We start from the raw sequence: 8007 nt of genomic DNA on the forward strand, positions 1-8007 counted from the left end.
CCTGGCTATAGTTTGTGGGGCATCTAGCTCACATCCAGCCCTCCCTAGGCTCTGTGCTATGATTTGTCTTACCAGGCAGCTCTATGAGCATGGCCCAGATTGGAGTATGGCCACAAAGTCTGGCAGTCTCCAGCAAGCCCTGAAAACTATGTCTCAAGATCTGCCTGCTTGATCATGGGGTTGGCTGGTACTGAGATGTGGGGAAACAACTGGGTAACTGAGTTTTCACACAACTGTTTAACAAAAATGCTAAGATTTTTGAAGAAGTGTTTAGTTTTTTAAGCCTCAGTTTTCTTGTCTATAAAATGGGTATCATAATACAGTTCCCCAAAGCCGGTGAGGCACAGATCCTTGTCAAGGACTCCTCACTGCTTCAGGTCACTTTGGTCTCTGAGAGCAGAGTGAAGATCAAGAAGAAAGACATTGTCTTAACTCCAGTTAAAAAAATCCACAACCAGTTTGCTGAGACATCTCAGAGCCCCTTGGTTTCAAGACCACACCAGGTTCTGCAGTTCCTAACCTCCAGGGCAGAGGCCAACGTGCATACTTGGTTTGAACAAGGCTGTCATTTAACTGGTCCCTTGCTTCCCCTCTCCATGTTAAGGCCATCCTGGCAGGTGTCTTTGCTTGATGGGGTGTCACATGGTGACCTGTGCCTCTCAAAGGCAGCACTGGATTTCATCCCTGAGTGCCTCTCTGTAGTACTCATTCATTGCACAAATAGTTTCTAAAAGCTGACCGTAGGCAATGCCAGGTAGTCCTGAGGATACAGCAGCAAAGACAGACAAGTTCCTGTCCTCACAGGGCCGGAGGAGGCTGGAAGTTTTGGGTGAGACACACAGGAGTTTGTGAGTCTGAGAGTCTGGCCGTGCTGTCTGCAGACTCACTGTTCCCTCCTGACAGCCGATACATCTTCAAGCCTGCCTGCAATACATGCCTTTTGAGTTTCTGGAAGGATCAGTGAAAGCAGAGAATCACAGGAGCCAGCACATCCTGGGTGCTCCCACATTGGAAATCCACTTCTCTCTAGATGCAGAGCTTTTGTGTCTCCTTCCTGTGTCTCCCTCTCTGCTCTGATTTCTAGGCAGAGCAGGAATCAAGAGATACTTTTCACACCCAGGGCTGAGGGCGAGGAACTTTCCTGGGCTCAGGAACAGCTTGCCGGGGTAGTGGGATGGGAGGAAGAGAGGAAGTGATGGGGCTGCCCAGGGCCTCAGTCCTCCCTGTCAGTGCTGAAGAAGAGGAGGCAGGGGCCAGTCTGAGGTCTGCTTGAGAAAGAACACGAGGAGAAACACACAATTAGATGAGAGGGACGGAGGCTGAAGGAGCTGGGCCGCACAGAGTAAGACACGGCAAGACATTGACATTCACTTTGCAAAGTCCCACCAAAGTGCTGTGGCATCTTGCCGTGGAGTGCGGTCAAGGGGCTGTTCGGCAACCAGCAAGACCCCAGCTTGGACACCACCCTCCACCAAGTGGAGCATTGGCATTGTTGTCCATCATAAAAATCAATGGTTCTTTTGCTAAGTGGTCAATATTTATTTGGCTTTAGCATTGTTTAATTCAATGCATCAATTAAAGATAGTGTCATGTCTGCTCTGGTCTGCAGCCTGGGCTTCTGTGTGTCGTTACCTCATCTGTTTGAGATCACTCACGTCCTTACGTCTCTGCTCCTTTGTCCCCTTGCATAACTCAAGGACAGGAGTAATTGACGTGAAACTTTTAAAAATTAATTTCGCTGCATATGCCACTGAGGGAGAGTGCAAGTCCTCCCAGCCATTTATAACGTCACGGTGATTGGTCCTGACAAAACAATACCTTAAAAACTCACCAAAGTAAATTATGGCCCGAGCAAATGGCTGCTCCGCGGCAGGGCCGGAGGCTTGGAGGGGAGCCAGGCAAAAACAAAGTAATGTGCTTTTGATATTAATAACAGAGATGATATTGATCTGCGCGCTGGTGTCACTTTTCCACTCTGGCGAGGAGATTGCTCCCGGCATTTAGTCCACTGAAAGCCACTTTCCATGCAGGCCATTTAATTTTGTGAGTCTTTAATTATGTGAAATGGAGTCTAGTTAAAGGGCCAGGTCCCAGTTTTGCCAGGCGGAGATGTGGGCTATGATTCAGGAAGCTGTCAGAAATGAATATAACTCAATTCTTAGATCTGCAAATGCAGTTGTCTTTCTAAATGTTTATTTCATCCCTGCACTTCTCTGGCCCCGTGCCACTGTGCATCAGGACAGACACAGACTTTGATTACAGGACCACATTTTTCAAAGGACCTGAAGTTAATGTGCCTGTTTTCTGCATAATAAAAGTCATAACTCACCCGGGCCGCCAACGCCTCTCCCCCAAAGGCTGCAGGAGGGCTGGGCCAGGGCTGCTTGGCCCAGCCTGGGGAACCTGTCAGTGCTGTTGTGCCCGGCCTCAGCTTGGATGTCTGTCTCCTTGTGGGGCTGTGGCAGACTGTGCCAGTGACCACAAGTCAGACCACAGGAGTGTCCATGAGGCAGATTACCTATCAGCTCATTCATAGACAGATGGGGAGAAACCCACATACCAGACCACAGCAATGTCCACAGCTCCTGACTCAGGCAGGTTTCTGGAAGCATTTTCACCACAGGTAGAGCCTGGGGTTATCTGTGATAGCACAGTGATCCCTGGAAGAGGAAGTAGATGGAGACAGAAAGGAAGGAACAATGGAAAATGTGAGCTCCTGAGCAGGTGGGAGAAAATGGGCCCCAAACTCGAGGTAACTGGGAGGAAATACCCCTCTTCTGATGCACTCTGAGGGCTCCCCTTTCTCTGTGAAGTGCAGGTGAGGCCATCTGATGGGAATCAGAGGGGAGGTTTAATACACTAGAGAAGTCTGGGGGAATTGGGAATGTTCCTAATAGTCACATGGAGAACAGAAGAGGAAGAAGAGCAGATGGGGAAACTGGAGAATCACAGGAAGCTGGTGGTCATGAACTTGGAGGTCTGTGTGCAGCCGCAGGAGCACAGATCTTTGGGTTCATCCAAGACTGAGGTGCGGAAATAGGTGGGGAATAGAGAGGAGGGTTTGACAGGAGTGTTAGTAACGTGCTATGCCAGATAAAAGGAGATGTGGACAAGAGGGCTGGTGGACCAGGGAAAGGAACAAGGTCAGTGGGGTTCTTGGGAAGTGAAGGCAGGACCTGGAGGGAAGCTCGTGGAGGGGAGAAGCGATGGACAGTAGGATGTGGGAGTCACTGATGCAGGTAGCAAAGAACAGCTCAGGGCAATGGTAAGACTCAAAATGAGACAGGAAGTAGACGACGGGGAAGTGGGAAAGAAGATCGTTGTTCTGGGTGTTGTGTGGGTGATTCCTGTGGACGCTGAATTCACCCAGGATAAAAGATAAGCCAGGTGCCAAGTTTGCAGTGACTGGGAGGGTGGGGTTAATGAGGATAGTAGCAGCTATAGGTCCCTCAGCAGTGAAGCCAGGGACGGGACCAGAGCTGAATGACATGGCCTCCAAGGCGCGTGGGTTTTAGACAACAGAAGAGCAGTGGCCAAGGACAAGCACAAAGAGCCAGATGGACCACAGCTCTGAGTCCTGGGGCCGACAGAGCACACAGCAGGCTCTGAAGGGGCTGTAGGGGATGTGGTACCCTCAGGGGAGAGACAGCCTGGTTTCAGTTAAGGCAGGAGGTAGACGGGACCCTTAGGAAGCTTCTTGGGACTATAAGCTCTAGGTGGAGCTTGGGGTTGGGCTGGAGATACTGTGGGGGAGCGACGGACATGGAAGGGTAGCAGTGAGAGATTATTGGTAGTAGTCCTGGACCCACACGACTCTGAGTGTTGACACAGGGTCATGGCCGCGGGAAGCCTAGCATCAGTGGTTTCTGAAGGTGATTGGCTCCAGGCTCCAGTGCCAGGGCACTTGGCTCACTCTGCTTGGACATGGCTGCCACTCTGGCCTTTTGAGTCACTCAGCCAATCTGCAGAAACTGAGTGGATGGTTCCCTCTAGATGAATATGACAACTCTGGTCCTCCAAAGTCCCTCTGTTCTGCTGGGTCCCATTTGTGTATTTGACCCTTGATGATTTAAGAGCAGAGAGGTTCAGGCAAATCACCTACTTTGGATCTCAGTTTTCTCATCAGTGAAATGAATGCTATAACAGCACCTGTGCCATAAATTGCCATGAGGATGAACTCACACGGTGAAAATAAAGTGTTTATCACAGAACCTGATGCACAGTGAGGCCTTGTGTTAGTCAGCTTCCATTGCTCTGACCAAGTACACATCAAGAAAATCAAGTAGAGGAGGAAAGATTTACTTTGGCTCACGGTTTCAGAGGATTTGGACTGTGGTCAACTGGGTTCATTGAGCTAGGTCTGTGTGAGGCGGAACATCATGGCAGAAGGGGGTGGTGGAACAAAGCTACTCTCTCATGGCAACTGGGAAGCAGAAGGAGAAGGGAAGAGCCAGAAGGAAAGGAGCCAGGGACCAGATATAGCCTGCAAAGACACAAACCCAGTGACCCACTTCCTCCAACTGGGCCCCGCCTCGTAACAGCTCATTCAGCTATGAACTCATTCAGCTATGAACTCATCCATGGGTTAATCTACTGATGAGGTCAATGCCCTCCTGATTCAATCACCTCTCCAGGTCTCACCTCAACATTGGCGATTCAACCCTCAATGTGTGAGTCTTTAAGGACATTTTATATTTAAAACATAACAGATCTCAACAATAGACCACACCTTGTTTGGCCACTGGCTGTCTGACCCAGGTCTCTGGCTGGGCATGACATCCTCTTTAGACACGTCCTGGGATGGGGGTGCCTCTAGATGTGAACTTTTCTTCCCTGGTTTCCATCATTGCTCTTCTCTTTCTGGTCCTGTCTGAACTATGTCCTTGAGGTCCTTGCAAGTCTCTTGTGGCCACTCATCCCTGCAGTGCATCTCTCCCTTTTCCCATAGGTCTGTATTAGCTTCTGCATGGATTCACAAGCACCTGTCTCCACGTGTTGAACACAAGCTGGGGACAGCATGTTTGGGGGCGATGAGTGGTGTTTCTTGGAGACCCTGGAGACCCTAGCTGCTCACAGAATTCTCCAGCATCAGATAAGACCAAACCAGTACTAAAAGGCTTAGTCAAAAGCCTGGCCAACCTGACAGGTCTCCTAGAGGGCAGCTCACCATCTAGTGGGTGCCAAGAGGGTGCTGTGGGTACAGCTTCATCGTGGTGGTGCTGGATCAGCAGCCCTTTGAACACCCATACTCCATGGAGAACAGAGCCCATATTGGTCTTGTTCACAGGATGTCCCAGGGTAGAGACCCCACAACTATTTATTAAGTATATATGATCCTGTCACCTAGAATGGAAAAGAAAGGAACTGAGCGGGGAATAAAAAATAATACAAATACTAGCAAATACTTCACCAGTGTTTACTATGTGCTAAATGTTACTGTAAGTGTTTAACATAAATTGATCACTGGAATCTTCACCATTGCCCCTAGAGTGAGGTATTAGTATCATTCCCATTTTACAGATGAGGAACTGACACCAGCAGGCTGGATAAATTGCCAAGGGCAACGCTGTTAATAAGTGGCAGAGCTGGGATTTAAACCCCAATATCAGACTTCAGTGCCAAGGTGCTAATCATGATATGTGCCTCCTGTCTCTTCCTGAATGCAGTTATCTTTGACAGAAGCCCATGTCCAACAGTTTCAGGTAAAAGAGAGGTATTAGCTCAGTGTCTAGGAGATTCCAGGTGGAGGCTGGATGCAGGAATCTTGGGGGTTCACGTGGTGTTCATGGGACTGCCATTCCTACGTTCTCTCCCTCTCTCTGTTCTGCTTCCATGTGTGAGTCAGCTTGTGCCCATACCTCTGAGGCTATGGAGGACAGGTCCCAGGATTAGCCACTGCACCAAACCTAAGTGCTACGGAGAAGATCAGTTTGATATAAGAAGCGGGTGGATAGCCAGAAAAAAGGGGTCCTAAGATGCTGAACAAACTGCTCAACAGAGTTATGCTTAAAACTTTCCTCTACTAAACTTCACACTATTGAATTTATTGAACACATACTCCAACCTAGAAGCTAAGGCTTATTAAACCCATTTACAAGTAAGGAACCCGAGGCCCAGAGTAACAATGACACTGCTGGCATTCAAACCCTGAATAAGAGCTTCTTGACTTGAAAGCCATGTGCTGCCTCGAGCTGCCCAGCCACAGGCTCTGGGGGAGCATATGGACCATGGCTCATTTGGGTTCCCCAAGTGATCAGGGCAGTTCTGTGGTCAGAGGACAACAGTCAACAAGACCCTGCGGGGAGACAGGCTGGGGATCACTAGGTCCAAGGTCAAGCCTGGAAGGACTCACTGGTTAGATGATGCCCAGACCCTACAGCTGGTGATGCCCAGTTCTCTGCCCTCTGCCAGCCCTACCCAGCTCCAGTACTGTGAGTCTGGGAACTGGGCATCTCCCTGGGCAGGGAGCGAGCAGTGCCTGAGGCAGGAGGCAGGCAGGCTCGGCGCGGTCTCTGCCCATCTGGGAAGTGCTTGGTGCTGGCTGGAACTGAGCAGTGGACGGTGTTTGGGCTGAGCAGTGCGAGCCCAGCTCGGAGGCTGCGAGGCAGAGCCGCGAACACCAACAGTCTGGAGGCAGGCTCCGAGGGAGACGGCTCTCGGCCCGTTCGCTGAGCTCGGTTCCCACGACAGCTCAGCAGACAGATGGACCTGGGAATCCTTGCCGCCTGGCCAGGAGGGTGTACACGTGAAAGGGATTGCAGGCGCCCCAGTGGGGGAGGCATGGGCTGGAGGAGGTTCCTTGAGACGCCAGGGTAGTGAGCCAAAGGATGGATGCCATGGCCTGGGCTGAACTGTTAGACAAGGCAGTTGGGTGAGCATGGCAACTTGCTTACAGTGGTCCCTGGACCTTGGTCAAGTACAGCTGACCTTGACTCCAGGTTTTGCCTTGATCCAGCCTCAGTCTGAATTCTGAACTGAAACCTAGACCCTGACCCTCATCTGAACCTGGATTCCAGCCTCTGGCTGAGCCCTGATCACACCAACTGCCATCTGGCCAAATCTATTTGCTTATGTCCTTCTCCAAAAGTAGCCCAGAGCCAAGTGCCTAACTAGAATGCTCCCCAGGATGGTAGGAGTTCAGGCAGATCCAGGAGCACAAGGCAGCAACGATCAAGACTGGCAGGGTCCAGGGGCAACATAGTGGACTAGGAAAGAGGAGACTTTCTTTCCCAAATGGAGCCAGGGCTGCCCCATGCCCCTGGGTCCACAACCCAGGATAGAGGATGGACCCTAGGTGAGAGGACTTTTGGGTCAGGGGTGGCAGGATGCACTTGGGAAAGAAGCAAGTAAGCTGTCCAGGGAGGAGTCCTTGAAGTTTTGACCAAACCGGAAGAACTGGGCCCCAGAGAGGAACCTTCCTCTCAGGACAGAGTGCCCTGGGGCTCAGCAATACATAGTTACAGGGAGGCAAGAGCCCAGAGGAGGTGAAGGCAGTTCACTGTGGAGCAAACCAGGGAGGATTTCAGGGAGGGGCTCATAGGACAGTCAAAGTTGCTTAGTGTTGGAGGCACACTGCGTTCTTAGCAGTCTGGAGTTAGTTTTCATAATGATGCAGTCAGACATTTAGCCAAGGGTTACAACTTTGGGGGAGTTCTACACTGCCCTAGACCAAAGGTTGGAGAACTTCTTTTGCAAAGGGTCAGACTGTAAATATTTTAGTCTTTGAGGACCATCTGATGACTGTTGCAACTATTCAGTTCTGGAATGCTTATCTCAGGGTCTGCTTCCAGGTTCTCCCGAGCTAAGACAGATATCTCCAGTTACACACAAAGAGATCAAAGTCCTGGAGGTTAACTGGTTTGCTCAAGGTCCTGCAAGAGAAGGCAGAATTACCTTCTTGAACAGCTGTGTTGTATCCACAGCCACCCAACTTCTGACCCCCTGGGGAAGATGTGTGTGACTGTGCAGGTTGAACAATCTCAAGATGGATCCCAGAACTCACAGAGC

This window comes from Cavia porcellus, unplaced genomic scaffold (genome assembly GCF_034190915.1).
Source record: "Cavia porcellus strain 051 isolate PalLab524CR breed Dunkin Hartley unplaced genomic scaffold, mCavPor4.1 scaffold_25, whole genome shotgun sequence".
Classification (NCBI taxonomy): domain Eukaryota; kingdom Metazoa; phylum Chordata; class Mammalia; order Rodentia; family Caviidae; genus Cavia; species Cavia porcellus.